The following is a 24,118-nucleotide window of genomic DNA, read 5'->3' as shown; positions in this document are numbered from 1 at the left end:
TCCATTCTTGTTACCACCACCAAAAGCCATGTCAACATTTACTTTTAATTAAATAATTACTATTGACTCCTTTATATTTGCTTGCTTTCAGTCTCATCTACTCTAATCTTTTGTATATTATTGTCAGCGTAATATTCCCAAATTCTAAATCTGATTGTATATCTGTCATACTAAAACAAATCCTCAAAGGCTCTCCACTACCTACATAATAAAGTCCAAACTCCAATACAGAGCATTCAAAGTCATCAAGAATTCATCTCTCCAGTTTGACTACATAACATTCTTTATTTACTCACAAGATACATCAGGCAAACTAGACTTCTTAGACATTGTCTTATTCTTTTCTTTCTTTCTTTCTTTCTTTCTTTTTTTTTTTTTTTTGCTGAGGCAATTGGGGTTAAGTGACTTGCCCAGGGTCACACAGCTAAGACGTGTTAAATGTCTGAGACCAAATTTGAACTCAGATCCTCCTGACTTCAGAGCTGGTATTCTATCCACTACACCACTAGCTGCCCCACTTCTTAGACATTTTCTGGAAGCATCTTACTTTTCTTTCTCTATGCTTTTGCTCATGCTATTCCCTCCAACATTTCAAAGCCCTACTCAATTAGTTTGTGCCCACTTGAAGCTGTCTCTGGTTCCCTCTTACAGAAGAGATCTCCCTTCTCTGAAATTCTGAAGCACTTTGAAGTTATTTTTTCTTAATAACTGTTAGCTTATCATTTGTTTACTTATCATCTCCTCTATTAAATTGCAAATTTTAGGGGAAGCAGGGAACAAATCTTATTTATTTTTGTATTCCCTAAATACCTATCTCTTGTGTTTATATCTAAGTATCACTATTTTATTATAGATAATCTTCCATCTGACTCCCTTCTAATTGCAAAACAGATTGCATTTCCTCCATAACTCAATAGACCAGAAATTCTTAACCTTTTTGGGTCACCCCTTTGGCAACAGACTTTTCAGAATAATGTTATTAAATGAATAAAATCAAATACATATGATTGAAAAGGAAACTACTTATACTAAAATACAGTTATCAAGACCTATTAAAAAAGATAAATTCAATGACTCCACGATAAGAACTCCTATAATGAATATTTTGTATGCAAGATTTCTCAAAACTAATCAAAAAACTCACTGCTTTGTGGACCACCTGGTGATGAACTCTTTCTGAACTTAGCTATGGTGGTCCTTTGAATAAAAGATAATTTTTTGCTGGAACCAATACTGTGGCCTTTCCAATCTTGACAAGTTTGCCAGAACTCATGTTCCAGTGGCGTAGACTTTGAGAATCCAGATTCCAGAATAAGACTTTGGGGCCTTGAAAATGTAGGCACAAAATACATATTTGCTCAATAGATGAACAAATTAATGATAGAATATCTTCTGTGATGGCAATTACTTGTTCTTTGAGAATGAATTAGATTTTTGGAAATATCTAAAAGTTATGTAGTGACAGTGTGGTAAAAAATGTATGGTGGGGACAGCTAGGTAGTACAGTGGATAGAGCACCTGACTTGAATTCAGGAAAATCTACATTCAAATCCAGCCTCAAATACTTCCTGTGTGACCCTGAAAAGTTACTTAACCCTGTTTGCCTCAGTTTCCTCATCTGTAAAATGAGCTGGAGAAGGAAATGGCAAACCACTCCAGTATCTTTAGCAAGAAAATATCAATGGGATCACAAAGAACTGGATATGACTGAAAAAAAAAAAGTGACTGAACAACAAATGTGGTGAAAAGGGGGGATGGTCAATATGAACAATCTAGTTGTGGTAAAAAAAATATAAAATAAACAAAGGATATATAGGTGTGATAGGTACTACATACTTGTAGTCTATTATGGGAAGCTGAAGTTAGTGGTTATCTGGTACTCAGGAGTTCTATTATGGATATCTATCAGGTACTGTACTGTACTTCTAACCTGGATAACACAGATGGATTAGTCTCAAAAAAAATTTAAGGGTGACTTTTAATAACAAGACCCTTTTCTGGTATAAATCAAAATTGCCAAAATGTTTTGGACCAAGACAAAATCATTTGAATAAAAGTATTATTGCCTCAAAGTTACCACCATTTAAGACATAATAACAAATGAAATAAATGCCAACCTTTATTTCCTTCCATAGGGAAAAAAATATATATAAACAGCATAAAGAGGTCAAGGAGTCAGGAGAAGTGAATTTCTAATTGTCAGCATTATAGTAAAAATCACTTAAATAAAATTTTGGTGTCTTGGCTTCTTGCCTTCTGAACTATTGCTACTATTTTATATCTACATGGCAAGTGATTGCCTATTAAGTTGTCTATTCCCTTAGTTTCATAGCTTTATAGATTTTTAAATTGAAAGGACTTCAAATTCCTTTACTTTATATAATTTTACAAGTGACTTGCTTAAGACCACACAGGCAGTAAATAACAGGGTGGGACTTATATCTAAGTCCTTCGGCTCTAAATCCAGCACAATTTTTCATCTTATCTGCCTCATCAAGCTTGATGAGGAGAAAGACAACTTTATCACTTGCAGTTCCTAGATGGAGAAAACGATAGGAGAGAGAGAGACATATACATACAGAAAGAGACAGAAACAGAGAGAGAGAGAGAGAGAGAGAGAGAGAGAGAGAGAGAGACAGAGACAGAGACAGAGAGAGAGAGAGAGACAGAGACAGAGACAGAGAGACAGAAAGAAACAGAAATGAGGCAAGGAAAGATTAAGGTCTCTCAAGATGAGACCCTATTTTCTAAAATCCCAATTTTAGAGCCTTGGACAAGGAGTGAAGAAAGCTCCTGTTTCTAATTCTCTGCATAATTAGAGTGAGTCTCTTAAGTTTTCAATCCCTTAACTTCCTACCTTCCAAATTAAAAATATACCACTTAGATGACCAAGAGGTAGTGGTGATTATTGAATTATATTGTTTCTAAAGTCCTTTAAACTAGCTCAGAGAAAGTTGCAGGCTAAGCAGAAAGCAAAATACTATTATAATACTCTGAGAGGATGTTTATAGAATCCTGATGATTATAATTTGCCAATTACATTGAACTGTAAACAAGCATGCAGCTTTGCAGGGATCAGGCCAGGAGCCAGGCCAGAAATGAAATCCTGTCCTAGAGAGATAACGGCCTCATACACAATCATGCCCCATAAAACATGCTGGGCAGGGAACAGGGATGAAGATTCACAGCAAGATGATGGGTCACGGCCTGACTTCAGGTTGGCCACTAGCCTGGTTGGGTCAGTTAGCCCAGTTCTTCCACCTCTGCCTTTTATCCTTCTTCGTCTATTTGTCCATTCCTCTTCTTTTCTCAGCCATTATAAGTGCTTTCTGGACTTGAACATGATTTTCCTCCTGAATTCGCCAAGCTCACTCTTCTTATAAATCCTTCCCTTAAAATAGCTCTTTTTAAGGAAGTGCCCTTGTCACCCCAACATGGAGAGACTCAATCAGTCTAACAAAGAGGGGCTGCATAAGGCAAAGAGAAAGGCCGGAGGAAAGCACTTCTCAGCCAAGAGCCTGCTTGGCAGGGATGTGCAGGGAAGAAGCTAAAACAGCAACCACAGCTTTTTGTAACACGTATCTCTAACCTCTAATGCATCAAATTCTACTTCTCCGCCTGACATCCAGATTGAGACCTGGAAAGAACTTTAGAGATCACAGAATTCGGACTTCTAATTTTTAAGGCAACAAAGCAGTCCAGTTTCATTGTCTATCGATCTTCAAAATAGTTCAAATCTTCCCAGTGACTATGAGACCCCGAGCCAGTCATTTAATTTTTCTCAGCCTTAGTTTCCCCTTTTGTAAAAAGAACCTACTTCTCAGGATCAAATGAGATAGCATATGCACAGTACTTTGCAAACTTTAAAGCGCTATTAAATGCTAGTTATTATTATCATTGTTATTATATACATACACAAACTGTGCTTGGTTAGGTTCTGAAGGTGCTATGCTTATTCCCATAGTTATCCCTTTGCTTGTTATTCCTTCTTTTTCTATCAAAGTCCAACTTCATTTCCATCTCTTTCCCAGTCTTCCTTGATTACTCTAGTCTACAAAGATCTCTCAATCTGAATATACACAGAAAAACAAAACAAAAACAAAAACAAAAACAAACACATACTGGATTTAGAGTTGGAAGACTTGGGTCATGCTCCAGTTCTGCTACCTAGATGATTTTGGGTAATTCATTTAATTCTCTGGGCCTTACCAACAAAAATAAAGTTTTAGACTAGAAAAACTCTAAAGTCCCTTGCAGCTCTCACAATAAAAATCTATAATCTTAAGGCAAAATAAATTACAGTAGATAAATGAAATGACATATTATTGTGCTTTAAGAAATGATGAACATAGAGAATCTTGGAAAGACATATTAATGATGCAAGGGAAGTACTGTCTTGGTCACTTGTATTCAGGGACTCAACGCTCTAAATTCTGGGTTTAATGCAGAATGAATTCAAACCTTAAGTTTTTTTTTTTTTTTTTTTAATCACATAGCTTGTTTTGCTGGTTTCCTAAAAGGATCTTCTTGTAATTTGTCCCATGTTCTAGAAGATGACCATGACATCAGGGAAGTTTTGCCATGACATGTAAGTGAATTGGATTTAAATGAGGGAGGGCAGTGCATAGTCACCAGTCTCACTTTCTATTAAAATTAAGATGTGGGAACCCTATCAATATAGCTTATGTCCAGGTATTCACAAATATCTATAACAGGGCACTTAGCTCCTGGTCAAATATCCAGATCACAATATGCATTTCAGGAACAGGACAGCCTTTATTAAATCCCTTAGAAAGAATTCACATAAGAAAGTCACAGTGTCCCACAAGCAGTCATGGCAATTCTCCTTTCCCTTTCTCATAAGTGCAACTTACCTCCAGGAACCTATAGTCCTCCAGACCCACAACCAAACCTGTGGTCTGGCATCTTTCAGAAAAGAAATGTTAAGAGAATTATCTACCTCCAACACTCAGCTAAGTCCCATCTTCTCCTCACTCAAATAAATAGGATTTGAGCCATATTTAACTAACATAAGTGTTTGCTCTCTCCTAAAAGGACAACTTATTGGTCATGTATACCTTGTATTGCCCTAATTCTCCAATTAGATCCTGTAGTTAGCTTGTTTATACTTTTTTTTTTATGTTTTCTTCATTAGATTGTGAACTCATCAAGAGCAGAGATTCTTTTGTCTTTATGTCCTTTTTGCTTAGTACAGTGCTTTACATATAGTAAGAGTTGAATAAATGCTTATTATTTAACTGAAATTTTCTAAGGGCAATTTCTTATACTTTTCTGTCCATAATACCTACAACAGTGCCTTGTACCTATAAAAAATCAGAGAATCTCACAATGTTTGTCAAATTAAACTTATACCTGAAGTGAAACCTCACTATACCATGCCCAGGAAGTAGTTGTGAAGGGGGATCCCTCAAGAGGCAGGCAATCACCTTTAGAAGCAGCACATTCCACTTTTGGACAGCACTGATTGCTAATTGTCTATCTTATTTCTCTATTTTTGCATCTTGTACCTATATGTTTTAGTTCCTGTCCTCTGGGGCCACAAAGAACAAATTTAATCCCTCTTCCCAAACTTGAAGATGTCATCTCCTTCTCCCATTTTTTCCTCCTCCAAACTAAATACTCTTAGTTCCTTTCATTGCCTGTCATGTGATAGGGACTGAAGTCCCTTCATTGTCCAGGTGCTATCCTCTGGACACTTTTCAGTTTATATCTAAGTCCTTCTTAAACTGTCATGCCTAGAACTGAATACAACACCCCAGTTAAGGTCTACCATAGACAGAGTACATAGAAGGACTATGGTCTCCCTCTTCTAAGAAAGATTGCTCTTTTTCATAATGAGAACTCAATAAACATCTGGCGATTGGAGGAATAAAGGAAATTAGTTTGCATAATTTATTTTGTTTATCAAGCTTATTTTCTATCCAGTTCAGAAATTCTTTTGCTGGTAGCACAATTACAGTAGGGAATTAGAACTACATACAGGTGCCTTATTCCAAAGCTTGTCCTGCCCTTCGGCCTTTCTCACAGCTTCTTAACCAAGGACATTCCAACTCCTGGATTTATTTTTAAAAAGTCAAATAACTTCCATCTGTGCTTGGAAATGAATTACAGTTGTGTTCTAACCATTGAATCCTTATCAAGGATAAATATATCTATACCCAGATTTATAGATATATAAATTTCCACTTAGTCCTCATTTCACTAGGAAATATCCACAAAGAATAAGGAAACATTGTTCATGCAGCTATTGCAGAACTTGAGGCTTCTAGACTATGCCCTTCCCAACTCCTGTTCCAACCTGTGGTTTAATCTCTGGACTGGGCAGGTGACTCCCGGCCATCCAGAAAGAACCATAGACTGGGTGCTTTTGACTATCCTGCGAGTCAACAGAAGCACCAATTCAGCACTGGGTGTTAATATGTATTCTCTTGTAGGACAGCTCTTTGCTTCCAAAAAGATTTTCTTTTATGAGAACTGCGATGGATGGAAGCAAAAGAAGGAGATACAAATTGTTTTGAATGAATCCAGCATGAACTATTGTGATTCCTGAGAGCAGCTGGGAGTCTGGCCTGCTACCCACAATCACCCTAGGGGTTTCTGTAATAAGCAGAGAAAATGCTCATTGGCTGCTCATTATTTCTGGGGAGGAGGGAGAGAATCATGTGATTAAGTGAAAGGCATGAGGTCATGCTAAATGGCCAAAGAGGGCCTTAGCCCCTTTCCCCTTCCTTTGTATTCTCTCTAATTAGTTGAAACTGCGTTTCCTTCTTGTTTTCCCTCTCCCTTTTTTTTTTTTTCCTGTACTGAAAAAAGGCAGAGCTGAGAATTTGCATTTGCTTATATTTCAGGGAGATATAAATAAATAAATAAATAAAAAACAATGGGTTCAGGAGTTCTCCTTGGTCATCCAGCATCCCTCATAAGGGTATATGGTCCTGAAATTAAGGTATCTGCAGCTTTCACATGATGACTTAGCTTGTCCTTTTTTATTTAGAGGAATGGACCAAGAAGAGATGATATAACGCCACTGTCAGAAATATACTTGACATGGGTCAATGAGGGCATTGTATTTCTAACAGTGTGGTTATAGCTCTCTGGGGATTGATCTAACCAAGATGCACCTGAATCTATCAGTGGTTATACACTTTATCCTTTATCCCTAGTTAAAAGGGTTGAAAACAAATAAAATTAATAGAGAGACTGCCATTTTGGAGATTAGACAAATAAAAAATGGGTATCTCAAGGGCCCAAAAGGCCAAAGTGGATTTTCTAACTCATGTGACCAGGTGAATAGAGGCTGCTTTTTATTATATCCCCAATATAATTTGTTTGCAGTCTGAAAATCATCTAATTTCTAGAAACTCTAAAGAAAGTGAGATACAGTTAGGAACAAGTATTATACTGTTCCAAGCAGGAGAAATAGGGCAGAGAATGGAAAGAGAAACTTTATGAAGGCTTAGGGAAGGCTGTGATGTCTTCTGAATTCCATTGAGAGGATCATAGAAAAATAGGAATTAGATCTGAGGAAAGCTGCTTAGCAATTATTCAGTTCAATCCTCTCAATTTTAATTTGAGAGATCTGAAGTCCAGAATGAGAACCACAAAGTGTGACATGTTCCAAACCACACAAGTAGTAAGACAGTAAAGGGCAACTAGATGATGCGTTTGGAGCTAGGAAGATTCAGTTTCTTGAGTTCAAATTTGATCTCAGTTTCTTCATTTGTAAAATGAACTGGAGAAAGAAATGGCAAGTCACTCCAGTATTTTTGCCAAGAAAACCCCAAATGGGGTCATGAAGAGTTGAACATAATTGAAAAATGACTGAACAACAAAGACTAACTTTTTACCATTATGAATTTTTATTTTTATTCAGTCATTTCAGTACTGTTACTACATCAATTACTGAGAAAAAATAGCTTTGTTTTAAACAAATATATATTATATATATATATACACATACACATTTCTAGGCACGTATGGTAAATGCAAACTATCAGAACTTTGGAAGAAATTTATACATAGAAGGAAAAATTCTGAGCCATTATTTCTGACCCAAATTGGGTTTCCTTTCCCTTCTTTCCAAATATAAATAACTGAAGGCAAGTGTTGCTTGATGAGTCTAAAATATTCAAAGTAGGATTAAAAAACAACAACAAACCATTTCCCTTGAAGCATGGACGTCCATCATCTAAATTCTGAGTCTGTCTTCAGGGTTGGCTTTGCCACTGAACTTAGGTATGTGTGACAAACCACAGAGATGAGTTTTAGACTGGTTTCCCTTTTGGAAGCTTCTTTTTTCCCTTCCCCCCACTCTCTCTCCTTTCTAAAGTCTTACTTTCCTTGTTTTGCTAAGGTACAATCTAGACTCAGCTTTCAGGAAACCAGGAGGGTGATTGATATTCATCTGAATCATGCCCACTGGGAAAGCTTTGACAGACATATATAATGATTACTCCTCCAAGAAATGCAAACTGCTTTTGTCATCCAGGGGAATAAAGAAGCTGCTTTACCCCTTATCCACCCAGGGGAATAGGAAAGGGTAGGCAGATGTTCATTAGGGACTGGCTTCTGATTAACATAGTAACCCAGACACATATTAGTCTGCTCAGGCTAATGTTATATGGGCTGCCAGTCCAGGGTAGCTCTGTCTGTAGGGACTTTCTATTAAAGATAGAGCTGTACACCTTGGTCAGGGGAAACAGTAAAAAAACAAAACAAAACAAAACACATAGTACTAAGTTTCACAGTGCCAGGTGGGGAAGCTGTTGGGTCTAGAAATACATATTTTCATATATCTTAGCATAGTGCCTAGCATAAAAAGTAAATAATTTTTTAAATGGAGAAGTGCTATGGTTCTAGGAATTGTGAGGCTTTTTTTTTTTTTTTTTGCAATAGTCATTCTTTACTAGTAGAGAGGTAACCACCTAAATTATTATTCACACACAAAAAAGCCTGGGTGGCCTTCTCTGTTAAGATCAGACTTTTTTCCTATAATAAATTTGGAAATAAATTGCTTTTTAAGAAATAACTACTTACCCAATGGTTAATGAATAATCTTCACCAGGATACCATGGCACATTGAACAAAGGTGAATGAAATGGTATCTCATCCTTTTTTCTAGTCTAATATTAAATATATAAGTAGTATTTCATCCTATTATCCTGGTTTTAATTACTATTTTGTATTGTAATATTTTTCATAGTCAAGCACTAAACTTGGGGTGACAAAATCTGGCTGATTTGGGGCAAGTCACTATACTTCTCTGGGTCAGTTTTCTTATTTGTAAAATGAGGTGATTGGATTAGATGAACTGCTCTGAAATTCTGTGATGCTACAGTTAATATTAATAAGTTGTTACCCAGTACTTGTATAAATTAAGCAGGTAGCATGTAATGTTCAGCAAGTCAAATAATGCTTCCAGAACACAAATAGTGATTTTTAAAAAGGGGAACTGGTGTTTACAGACAATGTAGCATATGTTGTTCAACAGACTTTAAAAAGATTCAAATCTTTAGCAACATTATACATATTAAGAGTGGCTATCAACTCCTACCATGTCCATCAATAAATAAAGAATGAGTGAGGCTTAGAGAAGGCTTAAGCCTAGATCTTCTTATCTAATAGTCCGTTATTTGATTAGTTCTCAAGTTATATGTAGAGTGTCTATATAGCACCTCTGCATGGTGGGTGCTCAATGAATATTAAAGTACTATCATGTGGAAGAAAAAATGTCTTCTTCTACCACTCTGATTTGGCGGGGGTTTGGGGAAGAGGAAGTTTGTTGGGGAAAATATACTGATGATGCAATTTTATTTTAAAGCAGAAATATTCAGGAAAAACACAAACAGCAATTGCTTCAAAGGGGTAACTGAAAAGAGCAAATAGAAGAGATACCAAATATGATCAATATAAGAAAGACCTAATAGTAGAATTATTTAAAAGTGGACTGGACTGCCTTAAAAGGCAGTAGGATGTTCTTCCCTAGAGCTCTTTGAATAGAAACTGGATGACCCCTTGTTGGTTTTGTTGAAGAGAACAATTCCTATGTATGTATTATATATAAACTGAACTATTTAGTTTCCAAATTTGAGATTCTATGATCCTGTAACCTTTCCAGAATTAATAGGCTTTTCAAACTCCTTAGATATGCTCAGTGATATTTACCTCCATGTACCACAATTGTCCCTTAACATATCTTTCCCTAATCTTAATTCTTAATAGGTTTTCAAATGACCTAATAGGATACAAGAAAAGGAAAGTTTTTTACTCAGCTCAATAATCTGCTCAGAAATGAAACTGTATGTTTTAATTTTGAGATTCCCTCCCCTTGGGTCTTCTCCTTCTTACTGTTACCTATGTATGGCTCTTGCTGGCAGGTAAGGTACATGTTAGAGAAATGAAATCTACTATGCTGATGATGTCATTTTAAATAGAATTAAAATGGCACTCTCACTGGGGCCAGAGCTTAATGAAAAACTGTACAGATCTTGGGTTTCCTAGGAGGCCAAAAAGGGAAGACCAATTTTTGGCAGAAAAATTTGTTCCTGAACGGCAGTTTCCATTAAGGTCAGGCAAAAGTGAAAAAAAAAAAAAAAAAGGCACCGTAGAGAGAACCTCCTCTTTTATACAACACTAATTAAATGAATAAAAACAGATGGTATTACAGTACAGTTGACTAGTCTAAAAAAAAGAATTGTGGGCACATGTACACATATTTTAAAAAATTATTTATATCCTGCCTATTTCCAAATGGATTTAAGGCAGCTTAGAAAATTAAAAATAATGTACAATAGGACAATTAAGGACAAAAAACAGAAAAGCACAAGGAGTAAGTAGATGCTACCAAGTACTTGAGATGAGTTAATTACTACTGTTGGGCACTGAATTTGTGTTAAGTTTCCTGGTAGCTAAAAAAAGGAAACACTTTGGATTGCATAGCACTGTCTGACAAAAAAAGCATACGCATTTGTCCTGCAGAGACAAATTGTTTCTTTAAATCAAGCTCAAAGAAGAATTTATCTCATGGTTCCTTTTATAAAGAACATAAGGTAATACAAAGGAGAATCAGATTCCCAATTCTCCATCTTTGGGTTTGCACAAAAGCTACTAAGATGCTTCAAAAATGAATAAACCTTTTACATATATAACATAAATACATGCTTATATATATTTGGTATTGTACTCCCTCCTGCTCCTGAGATAGATTTAAAGGCAATCCCCTCAATACCAATGTAGAGAGGCTTTGGGAAAGGCATTGTGTTAAATATTTTCATATGAGTTTGGCCAGAAATTTTTGATCTTATGAATTACTGGTTCTTAGAATGTCAGGTGACTTAGTACAGAGATTTTGTCCTTATTTCTAACTCTAAACCACATGAGAAAAAATTAATGCAAGTCTCCCATCCAGACAACTCTCCCATCTCCTGCAGATTAATAAAACAAAAAGAAAGAATACATAAGAAATCCTATAAAAATACATAATCGGACCAACTGAGACTAGGATCAAATGTGCTACTAGGATCAAAATGTGCTGGCTGGTTCAAGGATATCACAATTTGACAAGAGGAAGATCATGTATTTCAGTTATTCTAGTTTGGTCACATATGGACATTTGTAAATTTGTAGAGGTGACTCCCATGTTTACTAATGCAAAGGGTTCCTTCTGTGCATTCAGCATACCATTGAAGAGCTTATAGTCTAAGAGTCACTTTCACAGAAATCCTGAAGAGTCAGGTTCTGGTCCTGGCCTTTCCTGATGATTAGACTTAGATGGGTTCTTACTTGCTCTAGAACTCACAATTAACTAAGGAAGAAGCAGCTCATTCATATAGCCTTACTAGAGTATCTGAGGAAAATAATAGCTCAAATTTCTGTAATCAGCTGTTGCTCAGATAGTAGGCATCTAAATGCCAGAAACCCATGTAGGAATAGGGCTTCAAGCATTAGACCCAAGCCAGGAAACAAGTTCATCCTCCCTCTGTAGAATAGCTATTGTTTTGTATCTTAATGTAGGGCTATAACTTTATACACTAACTCCCTTTATAATTAGTTTGTACTGTCTGGCTGACAGGGCGACTACCTTATACCACTGTTGGCACTGCGTCTCTCCCCAAAGAAGTATTTTTACATTATTCATAATTCATCCTATTCTCATTGTGAGAGAATTAAACTTGTTACTGAACTGCAGGTCAACAGTGACAGGGTTATTTTTTTTTTTTTTTGCTTTTGCTTTTATTTTAATTAACAAGTATTTGTTTTGTCTATAATCTTCCTTTTTCCATTGGAGGGAAAACAAGATTAAACTTTGGTAACAAATATGTACAATCAAGGAAGATAAATTCTTATATTGTCTATGTCCAAAAAGACGACTTATTTTGCATCTTTAATCTATCGTTTTTCGATCAGGCACTGGATAGTAATCTTCATTATGGTCTTTTAGGATTGTAGTTGGTCACTACACTGATTATAGTTATTAAGTCTTTCAAAATTGTTTGTCTTTACACTGCTATTATCACTGTATACATTATTCTCCTGATTCTGTGCACTTCACTCTGCATCAGTATATATCAAGTCAAACAATCCCTATACCATTCTTCACTGAATTCCATTATATTTATATGTCTCATTTTATTCTACCATTCTTTAATTGATAAGCATCCTCTTGGTTTCCAATTCTTTCTCACTACCAAAAACCAAACAAAAACTGCTATAAACAATTTTTGTACATTGGATCCTTTGGCTCTTTCTTTGATCAGACCTAGGTAGTACAGACCTAGTAGTAGCAACTCAACATAGTAACTTTTTATTGATTTCCAAAGTGCCTGGACCAACAATGCCTCCAAAAACATTGCATTAATGTATCTGTTTTCCTAAAGCCCTTCCAATGTTTGTTATTTTTCTTCAGACTTAGTTAATTTAGTGACTATGCAGTAAAAGTTAAAAAAAAGGGGGGGGGGCTTAGCTGCCCTTGTAAGTATGCAGTAAAACTTCAGAGCTTCTTTAATTGAAATTTTGCTAATATTTGGTGATTTGGAATATTCTTTTCATATGACTATTGATAGCTTAATTTTGGCCCTTTTAAAATTGCCCAACAGATAAAATCATCAAATATTATGAATGGGCAATGTCTCAATCTTATACAATTGAATTATTTCTTTAAAGCTTGGAGATTTATGAGAAACTTACTGCAGATATTTTTTTCCTCAGTTACTTTTTTCTTTTCTAATTTTGACTGCATTGGTTTTGTTTGTACAAAACCTTTTTAATTTTAAGTATTCAAAATTATCCATTTTATCTTCTGTGACTATTTGGTCATGACTCCTCCTATATGAATATATTTGAGAGGCATTTTCTTTCTTGCTCCTCTAATTTGTTTCTGATGTGACTTTTTATATAAAAGATATGCAGCTTATCTTGGTATATACTATGAGATGCTAAGTTGAGCTAATTTTTTCCAGAATGTTTTCCAGTTTTCCTAATAGTTTTTGTTAAATATTAGATCCTTCTCACCAATTAGAGTGTTTGGGTTTATGAGCACTAAGATACTAAGATATTAGGTTTGATTCTATATGTTCTGTACCATCTGTTTCACCAATTAACCTTTATTTCTTAACCAGTATTGAATCATTTTGATCATTATTGCTTTCTTTACATTATAGTTTGAAATCTTGGATGGTTAGGTTCCCTTTCCATTTTAACAGTGAAAATTTTAATAATTTCCAACTACCTTTCCTTTCTGGTTGTCTCACTGGGGTTATGGGATTCCTTTTCTTAATTAGTATTTTATATCCTTTCAAAGAATTCACAGCATGAAGTCCTTTCATATTTATCCTTTTAAAATTCAATCATCACTCTCAAAATCAACAATCTTTTATTCCCACCACTGGGCATTGGTTCTCCAACAACACAATTGTCAATCATACACTATCATTTTAACACAGAAATATAATAATTCCTTGAATTACTTTGTATAGATTGCTAGGAGGGTCTAAAATGAATAAACTACTGTCAAATTAAAGTGTAGATGTAGAAAACTTTTACCTAAGCCACTAGTATGTAACTTGAGCAGCATGATTTAAAAGCACAAGTACATTAAAGTAAACAATTTATTCCCAAAGACCTCTTTGCATTCTGTATGAACCCTCATGAAACATAACCCATTTATCACTTATTTCTGGATTCACATGGATTATAGTTCAGAATTACAGGAGGGATATTTTCAGTTATACAATTTACTTTCTTTGGTTAATTACCTGTCTTTCTTCAATGTGTCTCCATCCAGTTAAAAAAAAAGTATGATAGAAGCAATATGTCGTAATGCTGTTATATGAGATTTTTCTAAAACCTTCCTCCATGTAGATTAAGTGAGTTCTTTTACTTAGGATGTACTGAAATTCTCTGAGACTTGATTGGCTCAGAAAAAACTACTGCTGTTGATGTGATTTCCTGTTCACCATGAGGAGCTCTAATTCCTTTTTTTGAAGCTTCATACCATGGCTCGATAGCATGGAAATACTAAGAAATCGTGCTCGGCTGAATCAACATGTATCTTCACTTGGTACTCCATTTGGCAGTAAGCTCTTGAATGACCTATGAGTGTCACATTTCATTTCAATATAAGATATAAACTGTCAGTATTGAGTCAGGTCCAGCCAAAAACAACTGAGAACTTTTAAAATCCTCTTAATACAGTTTTTTTTTTTTTCCATATTAACAGACCAGGGAGTAAATGTTCATTGAAAAAGTAAAATATTTAATTGGGTCAGAATCTGTGTTAAGCTAGAGATAACCCAAATTCAGTACCCATTTTTTTAAATGCACCTTTGAATTAATTTTCATACAAGCCCAAAACTTATAACACCAAAATGGCAAAAGAAAGCAAAGTACTTGGCTTGATAGAAAGCTTCCAATACATAATAGCTGGACTTTGGCTAAGAGCAGAATTCGTTTCAGTCCTGTAAGAAATCTTTTATTTATCAGTTCTCCTAAGCATGGTATCTATAGACAATAAAAAGGCTGTTAAATGCTATTACTATTCTTGCTTTATATATCATCATCACTGTCTGTCTTCTCAACCTGACCCTAGCCTCATAACACCAAAAGAAGTTTGTCCAACCAAAGGAAGTTTGTCCAATCAAAGCCTATTTTGGGGTCTCAGAATCTCATGTGAATGTAGTCTTCCTATTAAAATTCCTCTTAGAATTGTCCATGTTTTTGCCCTCCTAGAAGCCTGGTTCCCTCTAGGCTTACTTGACCTCTATGCAGCATTCCCGAATGCCCTTTCCCTTTCTGGATTCTCGGTTTCCGTTCTGGCTAAAAACTCTGAGGGTCTCACCTTCCCAGAATGATTCTTTTGTGAAGACTAAGCCATCATTTGTCCCAATTCTTAGCTAGCCTTTAACAAACTTTGCCTTAGACAAACTGGAATTGAGAAGGAATTTAGCTTAAAAAGATCAAGGGCTGCCATTGCTATTGCCAGTTGTCCTGACTTGTCTTGCCACTGGATTCAGATAACTCTGGAGGAGAGAGAGGGAGGAGGCTGGTGATTTTGCACAGCTCTGCCTCACTGAAATCCAATTCACTCGCAAGTCAATTTATCACCTTCCTGATGTCATTGATGCTCTTAAAAAACAAAAGACAAACAACAATCTCAGATTGTTGGAGACTTTCCTTCTGAGAATTGCCATGTAGACCATGTCAGCTGGTGGGGTGGACCCAGGAGGTAGAAGGAGCCTTAGCCTCTGAGGCAGGAGGTTGTGTCTTACAGGTGTTAGATCTTTTCTTAGGATGCAGCACTAACTCCAGGTGTCTCCCTTCTGTGGATCCATCTGCTCAGTGCTGAGGGGCTAGGCACGGGAATCCCAGAGGAGAGTAAATATAAATGGCCAGCTTTGCCATAGGCAAGGAGAAGGGTGCAGAGAGAAGAGAGGCAGAAAAGTAGAGGGATTCAGAGTTGGAGAAAAAGAGAGAGAGAGAGAGAGAGAGAGAGAGAGAGAGAGAGAGAGAGAGAGAGAGAGAGAGAGAGAGGAGAGAGAGAGAGAGAGAGAGAGAGAGAGAGAGAGAGAGAGAGAGAGAGAGAGAGAGAGAGAGAAGACAGACAGAGAGAGAAGACACACACACACACACAGAGAGAGAGAGAGAGAGAGAGAGAGAGAAGACAGACAGAGAGAGAAGACACACACACACACATACACACACACACACACAGAGAGAGAGAGAGAGAGAGAGAGAGAGAGAGAGAGAGAGAGAGAGAGAGAGAGAGAGAGAGAGAGAGAGAGTCTTCATGTGTATCGGGGAAAATTGATATGTATGGCCCTGGCAATCGGTAGCCTTAGAGTAGGAGGTTACATCAGATACTCTTGCTTCACTTGGCTTCTTGATTAGTGGATCATTACCTATCTCCTGTCCCTTTACCATGCCTGTTCTTCCTCCTACTCCTCCTTTATTCATTCCCTGAAAATTACATCTGCTCCCATGGCTTCCATTTTTACCTCTTGACAGGAGATCCACAAATCTATCACCACAATGATAGACATCTAGGTAGCAAGGTGGGTAGACTGCCAGATCTGGAGTGAATCAGGAAGATTCATCTTCTCAAGTTCAAATCTGGCCTTGGACACTTATTACTGTGTGACCCTAGTTTTCAGTCCTACAAGAAATCTTTTATTTATCAGTTCTCCTAAGCATGGTATCTATAGATAATAAAAAGGCTGTTAAATGCTATTACTATTCTTGCTTCATATACCATCATCACCGCCAGTCTTCTCAACCCTAACCTCATAACACCAAAGGAAATTTGTCCAATCAAAGCCTGTTTTGGGGTCTCAGAATCTCATGTGAATGTCGTCTTCCTATTAAATTCCTTTTATAATTGTCCATGTTTTTGCCCTCACAGAAACTACTGTTACTTTACTGTGTATGCTTCAGTTTCCTCATCTGTAAAATGATCTGGAAAAGGAAATGGCAGATCACTCCAGTATCTTTCCCAGGAAAATTCCAAATGACATCATAAAAAGATCAGACACAATTGAAAAATGAATACTTGGGCCCTCAAAAGCCTGAATGCCTTTTGTAAACTCTTGGATGCATAAATGAATGTCCCATCTGTTCTAATCTCATACCTAAGAGTGGAGCAGTTTGGCCATTCCTATCCTACAAAATATGCCTTAATCCAAATCACTGGAAAAAATGTTAAAGAATTAAGAGCTAAGAATAGATTCCTAGGTTTCTCCCCTGGCGACCTCCTTCTAGAATCATTAATGATTTGCTCCTTGGCTCTAGTCATTTAGCCAGCATGGAATCTGTCTAGTTATATTGTGATATTGCTCACATTTCTCCATATTTTCCAAAAGAATTGCCTTTTCACATGATTTGCTAACCTCAGAGTAAGAGATATACATTCTTTTTCTTATCTACCACTCTAGTAACTCATTAAAGATGTAGTGGTCACTTTCTAGGAAAGGCTCCCAGCATTTTTACCCAAAGAAGCAGTTTCCTTTTTATTTGTGATAATCAAGTCTAGATTTGTTAGTGGTATTCTCCATTAAAAATATACAATTAAAGCAGAATAAACAATTTCTAATTGCTTTGTTTTGGACAGTGAAAGCTCCTTCTGATGGATGTATAATTGACGCATCCCTTCATTATTATATCATTTCTCTTTGCTAGAGGAGATATTTCCTAAATTCTTCATCTATTTCCTCTTTCTATCCAAGTAGTCTACAGTATCCTAATAACAGTAGTGCTTTTTCTTTGCTTCCACTGGTTTCCATGTCAAATTTTCATCAATTCTTCCATTTGGTTCCTGAATTTCCTCACATGATTATCTCTAAATAGGCAACCTATTATGTTCTACCTTTTATGCATTCTGTTCCTCTTAAATGAAGTTTATCATTCCAGTCATATTTTGATTATGGATCTAATATATCCACAATTAGACATTAATATGCTCTGAATTAGGATCTCTCATTCATTTTCTCCTTTACTCCATCTTTATGCATTTGTGTACAGTCAACCGAAATTTCAGGCCATAGATTTTCTGATTGGCTCTTTTTTCTTTAATCACTTATTTAAAAACGAAGTAACAGAGGTCCAGAGTTTAAGATGCTTGACCAAGGTCATACAGGTAATAAATAGCAGAACTAGGAATCAATTTCAAGACCTCTTATGTCCATTCTAATTTTTTTTCTAGTTTGCCAGGCTGCCCCTCTAAGTTTCTTTCTGTCAAGCTTCATTCCACAGCTGATAGTTGATACTTGGATTCACCTTTTGCCTCTTATCAAAAGGTTTCAATATGCAGTATGATCTCTGCCTTCCTCGTTATAAATCTTAGCTCCTACAGCAAAGAATAAAGGATCAGTCTTCTATACTTGAAGGAGATAAAAGAGGCAGCAGTCCAAGTGCACAGTCAGACTTTTCTGCCTCCTTCCTAAGCTCCCTACGTTAAGATTCATAAACAGGAAGTGAAAGACCAGGTCTTTCTTCTAAAAGAGAAGGATGATTAGTCGATGAGTATGTAAGATTCTTGGAATGATTAGATGAGCCTAACCCTCCTGATTAAGTCAAGAATTTTATATAATAATAATGTTGATTGTTCAGTTATTTCAGTTGTTAGATTCTTTGTGACCCCATCTGGGGTTTTCTTGGTAAAGATATTGGAGTGGTTTTTCATTTCCTTTTCTAAATAAAGATGATAATGATACAAAAAGTCCCAGAGCTTTACACAGGGCTTTCCCCCCAAAAAAACCCACTGGAGTATGAATTCCCACTATGTAGTCACACATTACTTTTGAGTATACCATACCATCCTGAGTCAACATAAGGGAAATTTGTCAGAGTAAGTAGGAGCAAGGGGGGTGGTATCCTTTTTAATACATGCTAGGCCAAATCTCTATAACTGTGTTCACTTTCCCTTGTCCCTTGGCTTATCACTCACTATCTCTTCCCATCTATTTCCCTCCAGTAGAATAGAAATCTGAGAGTTCAGCCCTCTGACACACTTAAAATAAAAAATAAATCCAGGCAATTGGTTCCAATCTCAAGGAAAGGATCATTTCACCTCTTCCTTTAGCTAGTATTTTATTCAAGCATTAACCTTGTGATGCGCTTGGGCTGAGAATTTAAGCTTTTGTGACCTTCCCTTCCCCTCAGTCTTCTCTTCTTTTTAAAGCTTTGAATTTCCCATGTGATTTAGAGTTAGCATTAAAAATTTTCATAATAATGTGTCAATCTGTATAAAGCACAGAGCCATAACAGACTATGACCTAGTGACACAGAAGGATTATTCCTTGCTAAGCAGATATCCTCAGGAAGGAAAGTAGCAATCCCATCACCCCTCCATTTTCTCTTCTTCATTCAGCATAATCAGACTATATTCTGTTATGTGTCTGAAGGATAGATAATCTCACCACATGGTTGTTTTGTGAGTTCTCTTTAAGGTTCTCCTTCAAAGAAGTCGGGAGTTGGGGAAAGAGTGTCATATTTTATGATAGTAGGATAAGAAAGTAAAACACTATTAATATATATTTGGGATCTCGTTCTTTTTTATCAGTGAACACACTTTTTTATGGACTTATGTGTCAAGCACCATGCTAAACGCTGGGAACAAAAATCAAATAGTTTCTGCCTTCAAGATGCTGACATTCTAATTATGGAAAAATTATACATATATATACATATGTACACACATATATGTCAAACTCTTATGTGTGTTGTTTCTAACAATTAGAATATGCATCCCTTGATGAAAGGAATTCTCTCTCCCTTTTTTTTTTTTTTTAATCTCTCTTTTTTTTTTCTATTTGTATATCCTAGTTGTATTTATTAAGAAATAAATGCTTTTTATTCATTTATTCATTCATTCATGCCTTTTATCTTTACAGCAATCGTTTCCTGGGCCCTCCCCCTGCTAAATTCCCCACTATGTGACCAAAAAAAAAAAAAAAGAGTAAAATATGTCTAATATAAAAACCTCTTATTACAATGTTTACAATTCTATTAGTAGTCCCCTACCTCTCTGCTGTTAGTAAAGAAGTTAGTTACATTTTATCTCTTCTCTAGGACTTTTCTCCTCTTTACTCAGAATTAAATTTCTTTTTCATTTTTTTAACTCAGGTTTCCAAGCCAAGGGTATTTTGGAAGCCATTGTGTATTCACTGGTGGAAAAAATGCTGACAGCTTACCGTTCTTCTGTGAGTAGTAGAATTGGTTCAAGAACTTTAGAGAAAGAATTCCCTTTTAGATGAGATCAGGCTCTTTCTTGTTTTGTCCAGAGACATTTTCCTCCCATCAGAAAAACTCGTTCACTCTTGAGAGTTGTTCTGATATATTCTAGTTTGTCTAAATTCTTCAATTTTGTTTTGCTATTTTCCATGGCTGAATGAGTGCAATGCTATTTCCTATTTGTGATTTAGTTTTTTACTGTTATCAGGATTTGGTGAGAAAAATCCGAATTAGTGGGTATAAGATGAGGATTTCTTTGCTTCCCTTAAAGCTAAGAATTGGTGATTAGAGAAATAACTTCTATCTTGAATCTATTGTTGTTCAGTCATTTTCAGTCAGTGTCCATCTCTTTACAAACTCATTTGGGGTTTTCTTGGCAAAGGTATTGGAATGGTCTGGCATTTCCCCCGGCTCCTTTTACACATGAAAAAACTGAGGTCATCAAGGTTAAGTGACTAATCCAGAGTAAGCATTTGAGACTAAATTTGAATTCATGAAGGTGAGTCTTCTTGACTCTAGGTTTGGTACTTTATCCACTGGGCCACCTAAATGAATCTAATATACCCCCTAGACAGAAAATATCTAGGGGGCAAATAGATGTGATTCTAGATTGGCACTTCTCCAAATTGAAGAAAAGATACCCAGCTACATCCTTTTTTCTTTCACTTCAAGGCAAAAATCAGATTTTCCTTTGATGAGGGGTAAGGCAGTTTCTATTGATCTATTCCTGCTATTCTTTAATTTGCTATTGTTTTTCTCCCATAAAACTAAGAGTTAATTTTGTTTATTAAATAGCTCAAAAGTTCTCTTACTTTCAATTTTATTAATCTCCCCTTTTTTTAAAAAATTTATTTTCAGAATTTCAAATTTGGTATTTAATTGGGGGTTTTAATTTGTTCTTTTTCTAGCTTTTTCAGTTGCATGCCCAATTCATTGATCTTTATATTTCTAAGATGCTTACTTGAACAAAATAAAGTATTCCTGTCATTCTCAAGTCAAAATTTAGAAATGCAGGTGGATATATTTTACATGGGTAATTATACAACCTCACACTTATATTCCTTTAATCATTCTCTTGGTTCTATTTTTTCATTCTATAAGTTCACACAAATCTTCCTAAACATCTTTGAATTTCTTATGATCATTATTTCTTATTGTGCAAAATATTCTATTACATTCACATATTACAGTATTTCCAATCATTTCCCTTCCAATCATTTCTCAATCAATGGATACTCACTTTGGATCTATTTACAGGAAGGAACTTTTAAAGATTCTAAGGATCCTAAAAACAGTCTAAGAACTCTTAGAAGAAACATATCTGGGTTCAAAGAGGAGGACAATAAAGCTGCATTCAAATCCTATTTCTCTGAAAAAATAATTTCAATCAACAGGTTTCTGTCAAGAGCTTGCTGTGTTCCAGGCAATATGTTATATATGTAAAATGAGAAGATGGACTAAATTATCAATAAAGTAAATTCTAAACCCATGATCACAAAATCCTCTAAAATCTCTGTTTTTAACAGAAGGAAAAGATGAAAGTGGAAAAAGATCCCTGGATGGAGACATGAAATATGGTTTCTACCGTATAACAATTCATATCTAAACAATACTTTGCAATGTTCACAGTACTTTTGATGGAGGGAACCCTGAATCTGTCCTTTGACTTTGGGGGGAATGCTTGAGAAATTCTCCTTGAATTCTTGAGAAGCTCTCCCCTGCAAAAGACCCACCCCAGGGAATCAAGATAAGTAGTTTCATTCTGTTACACCCTCTATTGCATTGAAAATTATTCCAGGAACACTCATTCAATTGAAAATCTTCTATTCAATTGGAAGATTTCAGTCTGATTTCAACTCAAAATGCCCCCAGCTCCCAGCCAAGGTAGAATAGGTTTCTGTTCACTCATTTCTTTGCAGAGGCCCAAAGTAGGAACATGCCAGGCCAAGGGACCTCTCCTTGGCATAGTTGCCTGGGAGGACCCCTGCTTGCCTAGAAGACACCCTTTTCTCAGCGTTAAACCCTTTTTACCTCTGCCAGGTCTTCTCTGCTAGACCTCAACTTCTCTGTAGGGACCTTGCCACTGAGGAGGAAGTCAGCCTCCTAGCAAAAGCTGACTTTTCAGTGCCAATAAACTTCTTTTTGCCAGTCTAACTTTTCGGGTTCATAAATTCTTTTACAAAGGACCTGCGCCGACAGAAGGGGTTCCCACAACTCTGCCCTGCACCAAAACTCAGCACTTTTCTTTCAACTGCTCTGAAAGGTAGGTTGTACAAGAATCCACATTTTGTAAATGAAGCAATTGAGGTTGAAAAAGATTAAGAAATTTGTCCAAGGTCATAAAGTTAATAAATGGTAAAGCTAAAATTTGAATCTAATTCTGTCTAACTCTACTCATTTCCCTTCACTTTGCATCTTCCAGTTCTTGTAATGAGATTAGGGTTCCTGGGTTCCTGGTGAGGGAACCAAATGATAAGATTAGGATTCCTGGTGGTCAGGGAGTTATATGATGAGTAGTATCAGGTTCAGGATTCAGGGAACTAAATGAAGAGGTTTGGCTCCCCTAAATCCCCTTAGGATTTGGAGGAAGGTAGGGAGTTGTAGGAACCCCCTTCTGGTGGTACAGAGGTCCTTCATAAAGGAATTTATGAACCTGAAAAGCTGGACTGGTTAAAAGAAGTTTATTATTGGCATTGGGAAGTCGGCCTTTGCTATGCATGAATAGAAAGGCTGACTTCCTAAGTGGTAAGGTCCTTACAGAGAAGTAAAGTTTCTAGGAGAGAAATCCCGACAGAGAGATATAAAGTCTTAGGTGAGAGAGTTAAGAGAGAGTAATGCTGAAAGAGAATATCATTTCAGCAGGCAGAGGTTTGCTGCTATGCCAGGGAGAGAGTTCCTCAGCATGGCATATTAGGTCCTCTGCAAGGACTGAGTTTAAAATTGGCTCTTTTTATAATAGAAGCCTTGGCTACAAGCTGGGGTTTGCTCTTGATGGGGGCTGGCCTTTCTCAACTAATCTTTAATTCAATAAGGTTGGGATTTTCCAGTTCTGGATTCAACTAGTCCCGCTTAGATAAACCACTTTCATCTTAGTTTCCTAGGGTGGGTCTCACAGAGGAAGAGTTCAGGGAGAATGTCTCCTTTAAGGAGCTTTTCAAGTGCTTTACCTCATGGATCATTCCCAAAGTCAGAGAGAAAGAGAGAGTTTGGAGGCTCCCCTCATCACTTGGACTGTCTCTGCCACTCACTAGCCTTTCTGAACTTTAGTTTACTCTTCTACAAAGGGAGAAGTTTGACTCATGGTGCTTATGTTCCCTTACAGCTCCAAAATTCCAGAGCTCTATTAGCTATTTCACACACAAATATTTAGGCCTTTTCTCCTTGAGATACAGTGCAGGACAAGACCTTTCTGATACATAGCCTTCCAAACCTTAACTTGCCTTACTCCTCATAGTTAAAACCTGCCTTAAGCCTACTTTCTAACTATTGCTCTTAGGAGATTGTCCGAGGAGCCTTTAAATGGAAGGACCAGTCAGGAAAACAACCACTTAGCTCTACTTGTTTGTAGGTTCACATTTTAGGACTTTGGCTTTCTCCCTTTTATACTCTGATGTCAAACTGTGGTATGAAAGTAACCTTGGGTTTGAAAGCTATTTCAGTGAAATACAGTGCTCAGATGGTAGTTCTAAACCCATCATAAAAACATCAACTTAGCTAATAACAGAGAGGCACGGAAAGGTTAATGACCAGGGAATGATTTATTTTTTCCCCACTGTAGTAACTCATGAAAACTTTGACTAAAATGTAGAAAGGGTGGTTACCACTGAAAATATAATGGCTGTTTGAAATACTGAATAAATGAGTATCTCCTTTAGAT

At 36.4% G+C, this 24,118-nt stretch overlaps 1 protein-coding gene across 4 annotated transcripts in view; it reads right to left on the bottom strand.

Annotated features, from left to right (window-relative positions):
• Positions 1-24,118, bottom strand: part of FRMD4A (FERM domain containing 4A) — a 737,403-nt gene that overhangs the window by 195,388 nt on the left and 517,897 nt on the right. The gene's annotated exons all lie outside the window — the stretch shown is intronic.

This window comes from Antechinus flavipes, chromosome 5, assembly GCF_016432865.1.
Source record: "Antechinus flavipes isolate AdamAnt ecotype Samford, QLD, Australia chromosome 5, AdamAnt_v2, whole genome shotgun sequence".
NCBI lineage: Eukaryota > Metazoa > Chordata > Mammalia > Dasyuromorphia > Dasyuridae > Antechinus > Antechinus flavipes.
This window is presented reverse-complemented; position numbering and strand designations above follow the sequence as displayed.